Raw genomic sequence first — 16,787 nt, 5'->3', positions numbered from 1 at the left:
TTTTGGACAACATATCCAAAAAAGTGTTAACTGAGAGAGGAATTGTGAAGAGTATTTTCTTCTAGAAACGTGCAGCCCAGTAACTCCATATAAGTATTTCTGAAGAATGGTTTGTTGTGGCCAGAGAGTCCCTGTCTCAGTATCCAGTGAGGAGTGGGATATCTAAATACTTAATCTGAGTGAAATATCATCCATTTTGTGATGATGACTTGATTGTACTCTGCATTGGTTTGTAACATTTCTGGTTAGGAGTTTCAAAATTCCTAGGCAAGTCTGAATACAGGATTAACTGGGAATTGTTCACTATTTTTTACTAATTTCAGAAATCCAGTTTTTTTTGGGTTTTTTTGTTGTTTTTTTTTTTTTTGGAGGTAAGAAAGAGACAAAGATTTTATTGTGTGGTTTTTTGTTTTTCCCACTTGCAGAATCTGACTGAAAATGTCTTTCTGCTCAGAATTTATTCAGCCTGTGACAATATGGGTTGGGAACACTTCTGAACCCTCACATAACAGGAGACACTTAAGAATGTAATGTCTTCCTTTTCATGCTATAGTATTTTCTAAATCACCTGAGACATTTTTTATCAAAACAAACATATGCATATTGTGTATACATACTTCCACAGCTATGTATATGCATGTAACTCCAGTGTGTGAGAGGGCACAGTGTTTTACTCTGTTACTTAGATCATGCGTGCTGAGGGTACTGATGTTTGCTTTTAAAATCTGAAATGAAACTATTGTGACATCAAGGCAGAGTTGAACTGTGAAGTACCTTGCATGCCAGCCTGTATAAGGGCAGCAGGACTTGTGCTCTGTGACGCTGAGCAGGACCCTGAAGTGGTACAGCCTACATCCTAAGCCATTTCCAGCTCTTACTCCATTTCATTCTTCCTAAGTTGAATAAGGCAGTTTCAGGTTTGAATATTTTTTCATTTTTCTTTCAAATCTTAGAGGCACTGAAATAAGTCACTTTTGAAGAAGCGCTGCAGGGATGGTTGCTTAGAGGAAGGCAGCCAGTGAAATACCCTAGAAACAAGAAAGAAAATGAGAAAAACATCCCCAGTGGGAATGATTTGCAGGCAATCTCAGTGAGATTAGCAAATGGAATAAAAGCCAAATCTACAAATGGAGGCAATACAGAAATGACTTACTGATCTCTCTGCAGGATGGACTGTTCCAGAATTTGGGATCAGCTCGACTGAGCAGCAATAAACAAACAAACAAAAAACCAATAATGCTTGCAATAGTTGGGATCATAAAGAACATAAAACCGTTCTGGAAGCCATTTTGATACAAAGCCAACAGCAGAAAGAACAAAACTCTGAGTCAGCTATGGTATATTTGCACCTTGAAATAGAAACTGACCCTCCCCTTCACCTCAGATATCTACCGTGAGTACACATTTTTTTGTAAGACCTCCTTAGCATAGGCTAATTATCTTTTTATGTTTTGCAAAGTGCCACACATGATGAGCTTTCCTTTGCAGTGAGTTTTGAGAAAGTAGGTTGGAATTTTCCACTGTTTTTGTTGTGTTTTTTTTTTTTTAATTTTCTTTTTGGTCTAAAAAATTTCTAATCAAGTTTTTTGAGGATAATATATCACTGCTGACAACACTTTAATTGGAAAATGATTTTCAGTCCATGTAATTCTGGTCAAATTTTGATAATAAATATTATATTATATAGGCAGTCTAGGTTTTAGTATCTCCTGTTTGGATGAGATCACAGATTGATCCAAATTTAAGGCATGGTATCTGTGTTGATTTCTTAATCTATTAGAAGAGTCAGAAAATGGACTAGGGCTAACAGGAAGCCTGTCAAGGCCACTGGTGTAAACTCTGAATATGAATGAATTCACATCATTAAAATACAGTGAAGCCAACCAAAACAATAACTGGTGCAGCACCACGCTGGATATTTCTGAGTTCTTTCTTTTTGTTCCAGTTCTGAGTTCCCTACATGACACTCTGCTATACAGCAGAGATGCCACAAATTCAAGCTTTGATGACTTTTGTAGAGTTTCACATCAGTGATGTCACAGATCCGATTTCTTTTTAGTCACCAATTACTGCTGGAGCCCACTTTGAATACTTCTAGTGATTAGCCCAGACCCCGTTCTGAATCATATAGCCAAATTCCTCGCTTCAGTAATGATAAAATAAATCCGCCATTTGAAATCAGCACGTCCATTTTGTATTCTGCAAAACACAGACTGTTCAGTGCAGTGAAGTGCTATTATTGATGGAACAAAGTTGAGGCATTTCCCACACTGCAAGCCGGGATCTTTTCACTAGAATCAGGGGATTGTTAGTACCTGTCTGGCTTTTATAGCACAAGGACAAGAAAAATGTTCAGTCTGAGAAGCCCAGGAAGTGGCTGGTATTTGGGGACAGCTCTGAAAGCCTCACCTTCAAGGCCAAAGCATGAACTGTCCTGGAGACTCAGTTGGATATTAGGAAACATTTCTTCTCTGAAAGAGTGACTGGGCAGTGGAATGGGCTGCATCTCTAGAGGAGTCCAAGAAATGTGTGGATGTGGCACTGAGTGGTCAGTGGGCATGGTTGGGTAGCTTGGCAGTTGGACTAGATGATGATTTTAGTGGTCTTTTTTCCAACCTTTATGATTCTGTGATTGTCCTTTCTGCTGTGTCGCTGCCTGCATGCTAAAGCTAGCTTACAGAGAATTTGGACATGAAGCATAAAGGCAGCTTATTGAAATCCAGCTTATTCTCCTTTGCAGTTGAAGTAAACTACTTGACATGCAGCAGATGAGCCAAAAGCTACATAGGGAGGCAATGTGAAGCCACTGCTGCCTGGGCACATCCCCCCCAGAACTTCACCTCAGCTTCCCGATGTGCTCTAGCTCTCAGCTGCCGTACCTCCAAGAGAGCTTGAGGAATAGTGTTAGGAAAACTTGCTGCAGTGCTGCCAGCACTCAGCAATTGGTACAGAACAAGGCCTTTGATGTGCAGTTCTGCCAGCCCCTCTCCATGTGCAAGTATTACATTCACTCCAAAAGTGTTTAAATAATTTTTCAATTGAAAGGAAAAGGATTTTATGCTATGAGTAAGGGGGCACAGAAAAGGGATGAATAAAAGCAATGCATAAAAATTAATATAAATTATGTTTTGCATGGAGCAGTTATGTAATATGCACCTAAAAAATGATATTGGTAAGAAATCAAAATTAAGGTTTATTTTATGTTCATAATGAGACCCTTCACCAATGACAATCCAGTAGCTAGAGTCACTAAATAAATGCAAATACACATTGGAAGTGTTTGACATTATTTTAAAACAAAGAGAAAGCAATACCAATCGATGAAATACAGTGGTTTGGAAAAACATTTCCTGGAAAAGAGAATCACCTTTTAGGATATTTGTGGTCCAGTGGGACAAGAATTGCTAATGCTTTGACAAATGACCATTTTTACTTCCTCAGAGTCAAAGAGAGCCACTTTGTAGAGTGAATGGAGCTGGGTGAATCACATGGTCTATGGCAAGCTCTGGAGTGCTTAGCAAATGAAGTCATCCAGACAGGATTAAACAGAATTATGTCTCTGTAGCAGAGCCTTGTTTATGGAAAATGAGTTTGGGCGATTGGCTTAGCCTAAGCACATACTGTTCTTTTTTACCTAGTCACATAAAGCTTTCTTCAATAAAGTAGTCCTGTCCCAAGCAAATGTTCCTGGTTTTAGTTCATAGCAGTGGAGGCTGGGGGAGGGAGGCCAGCCTATCTGTTGCTCTGGTTTCCCATACCCTTGGCAGACTTCTCAATATATACAGCAGCCTATGCTGCTTTTTTTTTTTTTCCTTATGAAATCCTACACTTTCTGAGGTACTTGTATCTATCCCAAATGAAGCTGCCAAGAAATACATATACCATTTGCAATTAGAAAATGCTGTTTAAAAATGATGTTAGTATTTTAAAGCATAAATATTTTTCTTTGTACATTTCTAAAATGCTTAAATGCACAAACAGCAGCTGTGAGGATTTTCCTCTACTTCACCTTGTGAAAAATTCCAGGAGATTAGGAATTTTACAGTACAAGAATGGTTTATTTTTATGCCTATTTCCTTTACCATTTCCTTTTCCCATTCCAGTCCCTCTGAGAAGAACCAATTAATATGCATCATTTTCCATGTTCATTAGTATATTCATTCCAAAAAAGGCAGAATTGGTTTCAGACTGGTATTTTATGCCCACTGAACTATGATAATGTTGCCTGTCAGAGTGCAGCACATAGAGGAATTAATAAAAATTTAAAATCTGTAAGTAAATAAAACTGTTAAATTTTGCATTTGCACCTGTATTGGGATAGAACTGACACCATTATAAAACTGCAGGTTGCTGAAAGAAGTTTACTTTAAGAAAGCTCTTTAGTGGCCATAAATGGAAAAGGGATTGCCGATGCTGCTGGAATTAGTTGCTGGAAAATAATTTGGTTACCTCTTTGCAGCAGAAGAATAGGTGTAACTTCAGGAAAACTCTTCAACACCATCAAACATGTAAAAAAGTCAGTGAAATGTCACCTGGGCTACATGCTGCAATCAGAGCAACAGCACAGGTGGGGTGCCCCATCTAGATACCATGTGGGGAGTCACGGACTCACAAGGTTTCTGTTCCTGGTACTGCCATGTGCTGCCCTCCAGCCTCCATTCCTCTCTCCTCCTGCCACTTAGAGCTGCCCTGCTGTGGGCACAACTAGTAGACAAGACAAGTGATGGAGAGGAGCCCAGAGTGCATGGGGGCTCAGTGATGGTCACTCTACTTGTGTGCTCCTATCACTTGATTTGGCTGACATGAGTTATTGCCTGCTCAGGTTTGAGCCTGAGACTTTCTTCCTTTGCATTTTGACCTCAGTAGAACAACATAAGGTCACTGATAGTGTAGGAGGAGACAGTTATTTTTGCTGTGCCCATGTGTTCCTTGACTGTTTATCACTTAATTTCTACAGACTATATTACAACCCATTATTTCATTACTATTATTTTCAATAATTTAGTGTACAACACTAACAAGGTCTTTTCCATTACTGTTTTTCTTACTTGCTACTGAGGGGGCTGAAGTGGACTCAAAGTCCAGTCAAAATTGCGTCTAATAGGCAGAAGTCCCCAGAGGGCATAAACTGAAGTAGCTGGTTCTTACACCGCTCATTTTAATTATTTGCCACAGAGATTCAAAGTCCAGCACAGAATTTTCCTGCTCTTCAAAGATTTCTGAAATTATGTGGGGTACACAATAGCACAGACCAAGACTGTATGCTGGAGCAACCTCAAGAAGTATTTTGTTTTAGGATAGAGGAGCCAGTGCATCGGCAGTATCTCACACTTTCTCACCCTGTTCTCTGTATTCTTTCCTTCTTGTCATGCTGAGCAAATCGTTGCAGAACTATGTTTTCACTAGTCTGGCAGCAACACTGCTCTGACCCATTTACCCCAAGGGGCTCTACAGTCTCTCTCAGTGACAGTTGCCCAGCAAAGAGAGGTCTGACATTTTTGGGGAAATTCCAGCAACTCGCTCTGTAATTCCTAGCTGAATCTGTTTTTCCTGTTATTAGGGTTTTTAAGTTGCCAAGCTCAGCAAGCAGCTCAGATTTAGAACTCATAGCTGAAATCATATTCAGTTCTGAAAGGAACACTAAGGTCCGATGACTGCTTGAATTAAGTGACCAATTATGTAGTAGCTAGATCTCAACTATGAAAAGTATAAAGAGAAAGAAGAGAGAAAGGAAATAAAAGTATCTGTGATTTAGCAGAAGTACCACTGCAGAACTAAACCGAGGGAACATTTCATAGTTCTTGAACTGTTCTCACTAAACCCCTGGTAAAGTTAGAGAGGTTTTTTGTTCAGATGCCTTCATCAGTTCCAAAGTTACTGTCCCTTATTCAGGAAATTCAGTGTGGTGTTCTGTGAAAGATTAAAGTCTTTACCACATTGCCAAAAAAGATCACCACTGCTTTCAATGACTGCTTGCAAAATGTTCCTTGGGGGTGGAGGAAAGAGCGTGTGGAGGATGTAGTGAAGTACAAGACTCTATTTTTAAGGAGAAGGCTTTGCATATGACTGCTACTCTGTAGGTTCTGACACAGTTACATTTCTAAGCAAAATTTAGTAAGAAGCATAATAGCAATTGGTTCTTGATAGACAATATGAAGTATGAGTTTCAGATCTACATAACAAACAGCACTGAAGACAGCCTCTACCTTTCAGTTTAGTATCTGTCTAAACAGTTTCATATGCACAGAAGACAAATCTGAGATAAGTATCTCAAGCATCTTTCAGATTTTGTGAATGTGATACCTCACAATAGAAAGCACTTCTCTATCAGAATGCTACAGAATTCACATGCTTGTCAATATTATGTATAGGATAGCTCACTTCAGAAATGGTGTTCAGCTTATTAAAATAACATTTTTCTGATTTTAATCAGCTTGGTTCTTCAATATCCTATACTTAAAAATACAGGAAACAAAAATTAGACAATGGATAAAAGGACTCATAATAACTAAAACAAAATTTCCTCTCATGAAGTCAGAGATCTGAGCCTTGCAGAAATATCAAAGTAGTGCATATATTTTCTGTGCACTAAACTAAATATTTTAAAATACCATAGAGGCTTTTAAAAATAAATACCCTACTTAGAGCACTATTCCTCCTAAAAATATTCTTAAGAAACACAATTGTGTTTCTGGTTTCTATATTGTTCAAAAGAAGGCAAGAAAATCTGCTGGAGCAGAAGCCAGAAAACAGGGCAAATGGTTGTAGGGTTCTCACAGAAAAGCAAGCAAGAAAACAAAACAAAACAAAAAACTGGACAAAAAAGAAAAAAAAAACACTATGGAGGGAGCTTTACTGCACTATCCTGATCAAGATTTTAATGGCACTGAAGGGAATCACATATGCCACATGAGGAAAGGGAGAATACATTTAAAGCTAAGTCAATCCCACTACAGAGAATAAAAAAGATAACCTAGACATACACATGCAGTCTGTTAGCTTTATTTGTCACTGCCATATACCTACAGATTTAAATGGTTGATCAGAATTTGCGAGGATTTTTTTTTACATTTTCATGTATTTGCTGCTTTTTTGCAGATGTTAACTTTCTCTTTGATAGTATACTGCATACGGAAGAGAGTTATTTGTGAAAGGAAATGCCAAATATCCTCGAGCCAAGCTTAGAACTCTTTCAGTGCTGCCCATGGAACTGGTTGTATACTTGTCCTCCTCTGGAAATTACACATAGAAATACTTGTGTATGTGCAACAAGAAAGATAGAAATATGGAGTCATAGTCCCTTACCTGAAGAAAAGATGTTTGTGAATGTTTTCTAAATTGTCTTGTAGTAACAGTTGAGACTTCCTGTTCTGAGGCTCCGCTCTTCACTGTTGGAAGAGTCGCAATGTTACCCAAACCAATATTTGATTATTCCAGGAATAACTACATCTAAGTCTTGTGAGCCTTTTGTCTTGTGAATTATGACTTTAGATTTGATCCGGCTCCCACTGAAGTCAACAAGATTCCTTCTATTGACATTCCAGAGAAGCTGAATAGAGATAGACTTACAAAGTCAGTAGGTTTATCTACTGTGGGCAAAACTCCTTTGGCTTCAGCTGGAAAGAAAGCAGCCATTAGGGCTGTAAGAAATTTCAGGTTTGTTTATACTTGTGCTGACATAGCAGACCTTTCTTTTTTATCTAACAGTAAAAAGCATTTCAGACAACGTGTGGGTTTTAGCTGGTGAGAGCAGAGTTAAAATTCACAAAATACTGCTTTACTAGTGGTAGACATGTTCCACATTGCTGTGGGCCAACACAAAACATTTCATTGGAAGGTAGAACAGTTTGAGAGAACTTGCCATGTTCCATGTTGATGGATATTCAATAAATGACTGCATGTTCTTGGAAGTTAACTGCAACTTTGGATGTGAGCATTTTGGCACATTCATGGGTCAACAGAAGTCTAAAGCAGCCTTTCTTGAGTTATTGCATGACTGGACTTGTACAGCATGATTCAGAGAGGCTAAGCGTCCTACCTGTGCCCAAGAGGATCCTTTAGAGAGCCATTTTCCATGTTTGCACAAGTTTCCTGGAGAGATTAAATATGTGAAGCAAGGCTACTTCCAGAACTAGTGGATGGGGATGGGGGAAACCTCACAGATTTTCAGTCTGAAAAAATGGTGTGGGATTCAGGTTCACCAACACAAAGGCATGTTAGGAATGAGCCAAGAACAAAGACAGGAATAAGGCTCTGAAATATTCAGAGGGACTAGATGAGATCTAAGTAAATGGATGCTGCACTACCTGTGTCTGGAAATAAACATAATGAATAGGGGAATTGAATAAGTACGCTCATGGTGGAAATGGCAGGAAATTCACTCTTCCCATCAGAAGATCTGGTGTGTCCCATGCATTGACTAATATGAATGAAGCAGACTATATTTTTATCATCACCTGCTAACTCTGGCCCTGTTGGTGTTGAGTCTCTGCATGCAGAAAAGGACATTTTTCTGTATCTTTCTTCACCATTTCCCTTCAGTGAACAAATCTGGCTTATGATTATTCCCTTTATCCCCGTTTCTGCATGACAGAAACAGATGAGCAAACAATATGTGTTGAAGATTTTCCCCTGCAAATTTTCATGCCTTTACTAGAATAAATGCGTACACACACACACACTCACTTAAAAAGATGTCTTATCAGCATAAAATAATTTGGAAGCCCTTCTATGTTGAATTACTGTAGAAAAAGCATATGCTTCCTTTCTTCACACAACATCAACACATAGCACTATTACGTATGTGTTCCTGTCCCGAGTCCAACCACGTGCTCTGCTACATATTGAAATGTCTGTGCATTAAACAGTTACTTACTTTGAGCAGCTTTGAAAATTAGAAGCAAATTTTTAAGCACATTCTGTGTTTCATCCTTGCAGCCTGATTCCTGTTATCCATCAAGTCTGTTTTAAAATAGGACGCGTTTTTGGTACTGCAGAGTCAACAGTGTTGGAAAGTTGGCAGGTACGCTTGTTTAAACAACATTCCCAAGTAGTCTCCTGGCAGGTGTTTCCAGAGTACTTTGAGCACAATTCTTTGGATGGGATATCTGCCAAAGTACATAGCAACAGGAAAAAAAGTGTTTTCCTCTTACCACAGTTGGGACAGTGCAGTGTTTTAGATGCTGCGCTGTGCATCCATTTCAGGAGCTTATTTTGGCACAGGGTCAGGGCCTACACAATGGTAAAATACACAGCATATTCCTGTCTGTTTAATGCAAGCAAACTTCAGAATTCCAACTGGTAGGTTATCTTCCTGACTGCAGACCAGCCTCTGACAAGCCTCTTGCATTGATCTGCTTTTTCAGATATATAGAAACTCCTTACCACAAACCATCGTGTTGCACTGGCTTCTGCAAGTTCAGAACAAATGCTCACTTCATAGCTGGCCAAAAGAACAAAACGGGAAGGGTGGGTGAGGTGGGAGAGGAATCAGAGAGCTTTGTCTACCTGGCACTGATTTCTCTTATAGCTGAACCTGCTTTTGCTTAATTGAAACCTGTCCTTTGGATTTGCAAAACACATGACTAGTTTTATAACCCTTCTGGCAGCTTGTCCACTTTCTCACTATGTTCTAGACCTAAAACTACCCTCTGCATTGTCCACGGAGAAATAGTCTCTTAGATATGTGTACTCTTAGATACGTACAAACACTCTCTGACTGAAAATAGAAACAGGTATGTAGAACTGTAAACAGAGATCAAAGGCTAAGAGAAACACTGACAAAGGGACACGCTGTTTTAAAATGTACGTTGTAAAGCAATACTAGAATAAAGCCCTTTTCAAAGATGTGGTCACAGCATGTTGGGTTGTTGAACCAGTACTCAGCTGCAGGTGACCTGCAGTAAGTCTTAGCACAAGCCATAGAGATGGCTCTATGGCACAAAACTGGTTACTAAAATAAGAGTTTTCATCCAGAACTCAGTTCTAACTCTTGCTTATAAAGAAAAAGACCTGGTTCAAACCCTGAACTTGCATTTTCCTGGGTGTGGAGACAGGCTAACTGAAAAGCTGCAGATGTTAACCACTTCAGTCACTTCAGAATTTTTAACACTGAAGTGACTGTGTAAGCTCCATACTGACATTGAATCTTCTGTGCATGTGACTCAGCTCCGTATTGCCTCCTCACCTTCTCACTCACCTATTCCACCTACCATATACTGAGCTACCAGCATCTTCAGGCTTTCTATTTGTAGCTTCTGCATCTTGGCATTGGTGCAGGAACATGCAGCGCTCTGTTAGCTACAAATGACAATTTTGTGGAGCAAAAATTCACATTCTGAGTGGCGATTTTTTTTTTTCTGCTTCATTTTATAGAAATCTCCAGGTTTCTATTGAAAATTTCTGGCATAGAATTTTCAGGCTGCCAGGCCAGGCTGCTATCAAACCCAACTGGCCTGCCTGCAAAATATGCAGACTGGCAGGGAACATCTCTAGTCCTTCCTAACTTCCAGCTTTCATTTCATTGAGCCTCTTTTGTTTCCCACCCAAAATTCTCCTTGGCCTGAGCTAGAGACAGACGCTGCCCTAGGAGAACACATAACAAGCACAGGCAGCCCAAACTTCAGAGACCTCCCTGCCCAGCTGCAAGCTGTGAAAGAACAGGAGGGCATGAGCACACAGCTATACAGCACTGGGTGACATGGATGATATGAGTATCCCTGCTCTATTTAGCCAGTGCCATTATGAGCACTGCAGCAAAAAGGTGTTCTGAGCAGGCTTCAGAAGAAAGACTAACTGTCCAAAAACAAGCGTAAGTCTTTACTTCAGATAAGATATTCAAATACAGTTTTTGTGGGTGACAGTGTACAGTGCATTTTTTCCTTGTAAGTCCTTAATAAATTGGTTTATATTTTATTATCCACTGGTAGGATAAAAAAAAAAGCTATATTTAAGTCATTATTGGAATCCTAAGCATTTCCAGGTGTTATGCATAGTTTACAATAGTAAGGGTGGAAATTTTCCCAGGCCCCTTTTCTTTTTTATTTTGATTTTTCCTGTGTCTATGAAGTATACTAGAGTGACAAACCTTGAGATTATTCATTGTTTTGCCACAGATGATGGATATTCCTGATGTCTGGGCTTTTCCCCTTTGACCTATGGTCATATTTATGACTGACTTGATTTCTTCATGTCGGTACTGTCTGTGTTCTCCAGATAATGGACTGAGACCATCACTGTTTCCTATAAAATATACTTATTTCCCTTCACGTTACATACATCCACAATGGACATCAGTGTAAATGAAATGATTTTCAGTGATGACAGTGCCTTCTAGTCACTTCTAAAGTAGGCCAGATAAAGGTTAGTGACCTAAAAACCATCAAAATTACTTTATTCTGTAAACCTCTGCATTCCTCAACCAAAAGGTGAACCTGCTGCATCTTACCAGCAGTCAGGCAGATGGAGATTCCTGTTCAAAAGAACGAGGAGTTTTTGATACCTTAATAATTCAGGCCAGGCAAATCTAGATTTCCCTGAAAAGTATTATTTATGAGGAAGCTTCCTTTTAGCAAGTTAAGTGCTCGTGTCAGGGAGGGTGAAATTTTGGTGTAGTTGTTCTTAAGGAAAATCTTTAAAAATAAGTGATGTCACAAGTGTTGCTTCAGTCAGACAGGTCTTGGAGGTAGAACTTTGGAAACTTGCAACAGAAATTTTGGAAAAAGGCATTTGAAAGATTTTCCAAACCTTTTGGGACATTGACTGACATTCTTACAGTTATTTTTTGAAAGAGGAATGTACTTGAATGTTTTACTTCCCTTAGTGTTATGGCTGTAACTTTACTCCAGTGCTGGCATAGTTTTCTCTAGAGTGGGCAAAGGTCTTGCAACCAAAATGGAATTTCTGTAAGTGTGGTTACAACGTGCTTTCTCTGAAGAACCTGACAAGGAAAACATAGAAAAATGTGCTGAGCAATCTGTGTGGGTTTTTTGTTCTGGGCACTCTAATGCCTGTCATTCTCTTTGAATAGTCACTTCCAAAATTTGTGGGTGTTTATCACTAGCGCTGCCAAATTACCAACAAGGACTAAATCGACTGTTCAGACTGCAAGGAAATCACATCTTTTCCTCTGTTGAGTGCAAGATGTATGATAATAATTCAATGGTCTTTTTCCTGTAGGAATAAGAAATAATTAAAAGCTTTAGAACATAGTGTTTTCTAAGCCTATCTGAATGGTCACCAGGCTGGAGTTGAGTCTAGGCATGGCTTCAAAGTCAGCTTACCAGTGCATTTCCATAGGACAGATTCTCTCTCTAGCGTCCACATCAGCATGTACTGCTACAGCATTGGGCTGCCAGAGAGTTCTGACATACCCCTTTTCCTTCAGCCATCTCACTAAATAAAATATTCCCAGAGTTCTACCCAGTTCATGCAACTGAGTCACAGCACAGTCAAATGTGTTACAGCAAACAGCCTCTAGTAGTTATCCTAGAACATGAAAAATACTCCCTGGCCAGTGTATCCAAATCAGACTAACCCAGAATCTTTAAATTTTAAATGATGAATATCTTCACCCCACTGCCTGCAAATGATGCATCCACCAAACTTCGATCATTATGTGCTTTTGAGGAAAATCAGAAAATGCACACAGATTTTTTTATCAATATGTTTGTTTCACTGAAGAAAGTGATTTGCTCTTCTTTCACTAGTGAGAGGGGAAGAGAGAGAGAGAGAAGGAAGAGGAAGGTTGTACAACACAGAAGTAATATTGAATGTTTTAGGCTACAAAGTGATTTGTGTGCACAGATCAGGCTTCGACTGGTGCAACTGTAACATATCACTTCAGTCATCTGGAAATGAGATGTTTTATTTAACAGCAGCCTAGATTCTGTAGCCAGTGGCAAGTGGACATCTCCGGACAAGTCATCCACTTCAGACAGGTTCAGTCATTCTCCACTATGACTACAAAAGAAAGAACCACCTCAACAGCCCAGACAGTTATCCTTTAGAAGGTTAATATTAAGTGAGATGAATCCTACTTACAGCAGGGTCACCCTTTGCATCAGAGGCAAAACTGTGGGTCAGAGTTTCTTGCAAGTGCAGTAAGTGTGTTTACCTAATGCAAACAGTTCTCTGTTGCCTGGGCCTCCAGCTGGAGGGGGCTAAAGGTGCTCATGACATGGTTATTCTGTCACGAGAGGGGTTCTTGCCCTGTACGGCACAGCAGTCCTGGGGCTGGCGGCACTGGCAAAGGGCAGCTCAAAGAACAATGGGCTCGTAGCTGACCATGCACAAATGGGAAAGGAAGCCATTTGTCATCGGTAGGCCATAATGGAGAGCCACTTCCTATTAATTAGAAAAACAACAGAAACTGAAAAAAAAGAAAACAAGAAACTTACGTAATATGATCTCAGAGCTGGCTGATTTGCTAACGTAAAACACAGGGTGGAAAAAAAAAAAAGCTGATAATGTGGAACAGTAGGGCATGACTGCTGATCTCATAGAAAAAACATGCGGAAAATACTATTCAAAACACTGGCAACATGACTTCATGTGAAAGGCGGATTTCTTCTTTTACAGTGGGCAGAATGTTCCAAAAGAACTTGCGTGCATCTGCTTGTGCTCTCTTTCCATTAGCAGACGTGCAGATGGCTTGGTTTCTCAGGACCAAATGGGCACTGCTTGGTTCAGCTGCTATGAGCATCTATGTCCTAGATAATGAACGTGTTAGATTGCATTCAAGACATTTTGCTCTCTCATGCCCTGGCTGTAAGGCTAAGAGCATTTGCTGTATTTTGGAGGGCTTGGAAGGCAAAAGAGCATTTCCAGTCTGATGCAATCACACAGATCTACCTCTCTGGACAGCAAAATACTAATGCAAGTAGAATTAGCAGTATAATGGGGGCCAATCCTTGTTACTGAGTCTGAGGAATTGCCCCAGAGACGCTCTCTACCGCTTTCATTTAGTGACTGTGTACGTTTTTTAAAAGTAGTTATGAATGATGGAAAATATAAAAACATCTGTGATGCTGTAAAAAATGATACTTTACAAGAGAAAACTCCCCTTCTCTTTTGTCTACAGCAAATTAGGTTTAATAGTGATTGCTTTAGAAGAGGCAGCATGTTGCATTAAAATAAGAAATACATAGTAATTTGCATGGAAGTATAAGGTGGTGTTCAAAATCTTTATTATCTCCTAAAAGTTTAAGAGGAATTTCTTCATTTGTTTATGAATTCTGGCTCTTGCTATTGCACACTCAAGCACTACACTCTTTTGCTGTTACTGGTAGGAAAATGTGTTTGATGAGGGATGACTGGAGGTACACAAAAGTGTTAGCTTTTGTCATGCTGTTTTTCCTGTCCTTACGATAACATGACAGTAACCCTGGACACTGAATGAGATCCTGAAATTAACAGCTAAAGTCACCTCAGATGTCCCTTTGGAAACGAACATGGCTTTCTCCTAAACAGGCATTACTCCGTCACTTGACTACCCAAAATGTGCCACATCAGCACTAATGATACGACCACAGGCTCTGTCATCTCCTTCCTTCCCATTAAGCCCATGCTTCCTATCTGTGCATTTTTAGAAACCTCAGAGCAAAGGTGAAGACTGCCCTTGTCCACAAAAAAAAAGGCTGGAGAGCATTTATGCTGAGTTCTTGCTGCTAGCTTGAACATCATTGCTTTAGGTTTTTTTAGTCTTTAGTTGGCAGTTCTTCTGACACCTGGTGTTATGACACAGAGACATCTGTAACTGTGACCAGATCAGTGACTAAAGAAGTGATTTTTATTGCTGGTAAGTGATACATGCACTATTTGGCCTTGGTAATGTTATAATCTGTCTTAAACCAGTGAGTTTCACATAAAAGCAACCAGGAGCACCCTGCTTTAGAAGAGTATTTTTATTAGGTCAAGCACTGAGCTGACTCAGATGTAGCTTATATTGGTTTTTGGTTCTTTTTAAAGAGCTATGCAGATGCCATGGCAACTGACTCAGCCTAAGAGAAGCTGGCTGGACATTGCTAAATGAGGCTTTGAGATTTTTTAGTGCAGTTCACCAGAGAATAGCCTGACCTCTATATACATGGTAGTCAATCAGGCTTTTTAAGTTTTTTTTTTTTTCATTAAGAAAATATTTTTGTAGAATTTCTAGCTTGATGTAAAGTAGGCTTGGCATTTGCAAAGGCTCTAAAGATTGTTAATATTTGAGTAGTTCCAATCACTTCAGCAAAACAAGCATAAGAACGACATAAGCGATACAGAGCACATCAGAAGTTTGTCTTTTTCTGTTATTCAAATAGGAAACAAACAGTGCACAATAAAAATTTATTCTGAGTCATTGCATCTACCAAGAGTAGATCTGTGAGTTTCAATATTCCATGGTAAAGAAGAAAGACGTGATGTCCAAATATGTCCCACAGGCATTTCTTAACAGCGCACAGCCTAGAGCTGGGAGTGCCGTTGTACTGGAAGTATCTATAAAAGTCAACACCTCTCTGCTTCTGTTTAAATTGAGCACAGAGAGCATTGTCTCATAAAGAATTGAGAAGCCACTGTTAGTAGCACTTCTGTCTTGGAGCCCAACATGTCCTAGATTCTGGGGTATTTTTACTGAGCATATTAGGCTCTCTTTTGGAAAAGAAAACTATTTTTAGATAGGGTGCAGCTTCCTGACATAGAGCACTGGACAAAATGTCATACCACCTGGATAAGGAAGTTTTTGTAATGTAAATAGTGCCCCACATTTTCTCCCAAGATACTTTTCTCTGCTATCTCTTTCATTTTATAAAACAGTTCCAAGCTGAAAATATGTCATGTACCTTAATAAAGGGCTGAAATCTTAATCCTAGTTTTATGAGGTCTGTGAATCTGATATATATTGTGCAGTGTGGGAATTAATCCCAGGTGACTGTGAGGTAAGCCTGATGTCTGTAGTTATCAGGTGCTAGTCTCCTTCAAGTACACATGTGATCTGTGAGTTTTTCATTGTGTGCAGTGTATTCTGTGTTACAATTTAATGAGATAAAGAGAAGTGGAACGTGCACACTTAATCAGTTCAAATGGTAGCATATCGTAACCCACAACGTCAAGAAAGGCTCACAGCTGCTCAGGCTCATTCCAGTGAATAATAGCTTTCAAAGAAAAATGAACTATTAAAAAAATAGTAGAAATCAGAATGAATTTACAGGCAGCTGGCAGTCATTCTGTCCTAATTACAGTTGTAATAGCTGTAATAGCTGTAAAATGGATTGCAATAGTCCTTACCTGAGCGAGAGAACTCCTGGGAGAATTTTATCCATGAGATTGTTGGGGGTGGAGGCAGAAGGATAGAATGAAAAACATATTTTTTGCATATTTCCTTCTTGTGTGGCTTATTTCTTTATCTTAAGGGCTGTTGGGCTCATGCCATTTTAATTCCACTGTCTGGAGACATGCTAGCAGTGGTGTGGCAGTGGCAATGACAGACTGAGTTGTATCTGAATTATGGAAGAAGTCAGCTTTGTATCACTCTAGGAAACAGTGATTTCTCATTTTTAAGGAAATATATTTGGAATATATTTGAAACTAGTTTTGTAGAATGAGGTGCATTGCTTTATCTATTTTGAACTTGGTGGACTGTGCATGTTCCTGCAAACTAGATCTATACCCTCTCCTTTCTCTTTATCCTTCCTATCATGCCCCCTTCCCTAGCACCTTTTGTAAAGATTGAAGATTGTCCATATTCTGAACAAGTGGTCTTTCCCTTCCCTTCCCTTCCCTTCCCTTCCCTTCCCTTCCCTTCCCTT

This window comes from Centrocercus urophasianus, unplaced genomic scaffold (assembly GCF_019232065.1).
Source record: "Centrocercus urophasianus isolate 14NV4802_14NV808 unplaced genomic scaffold, USGS_Curo_1.0 seq_16, whole genome shotgun sequence".
Classification (NCBI taxonomy): Eukaryota; Metazoa; Chordata; class Aves; order Galliformes; family Phasianidae; genus Centrocercus; species Centrocercus urophasianus.
Note: the sequence above shows the minus strand (reverse complement) of the source record.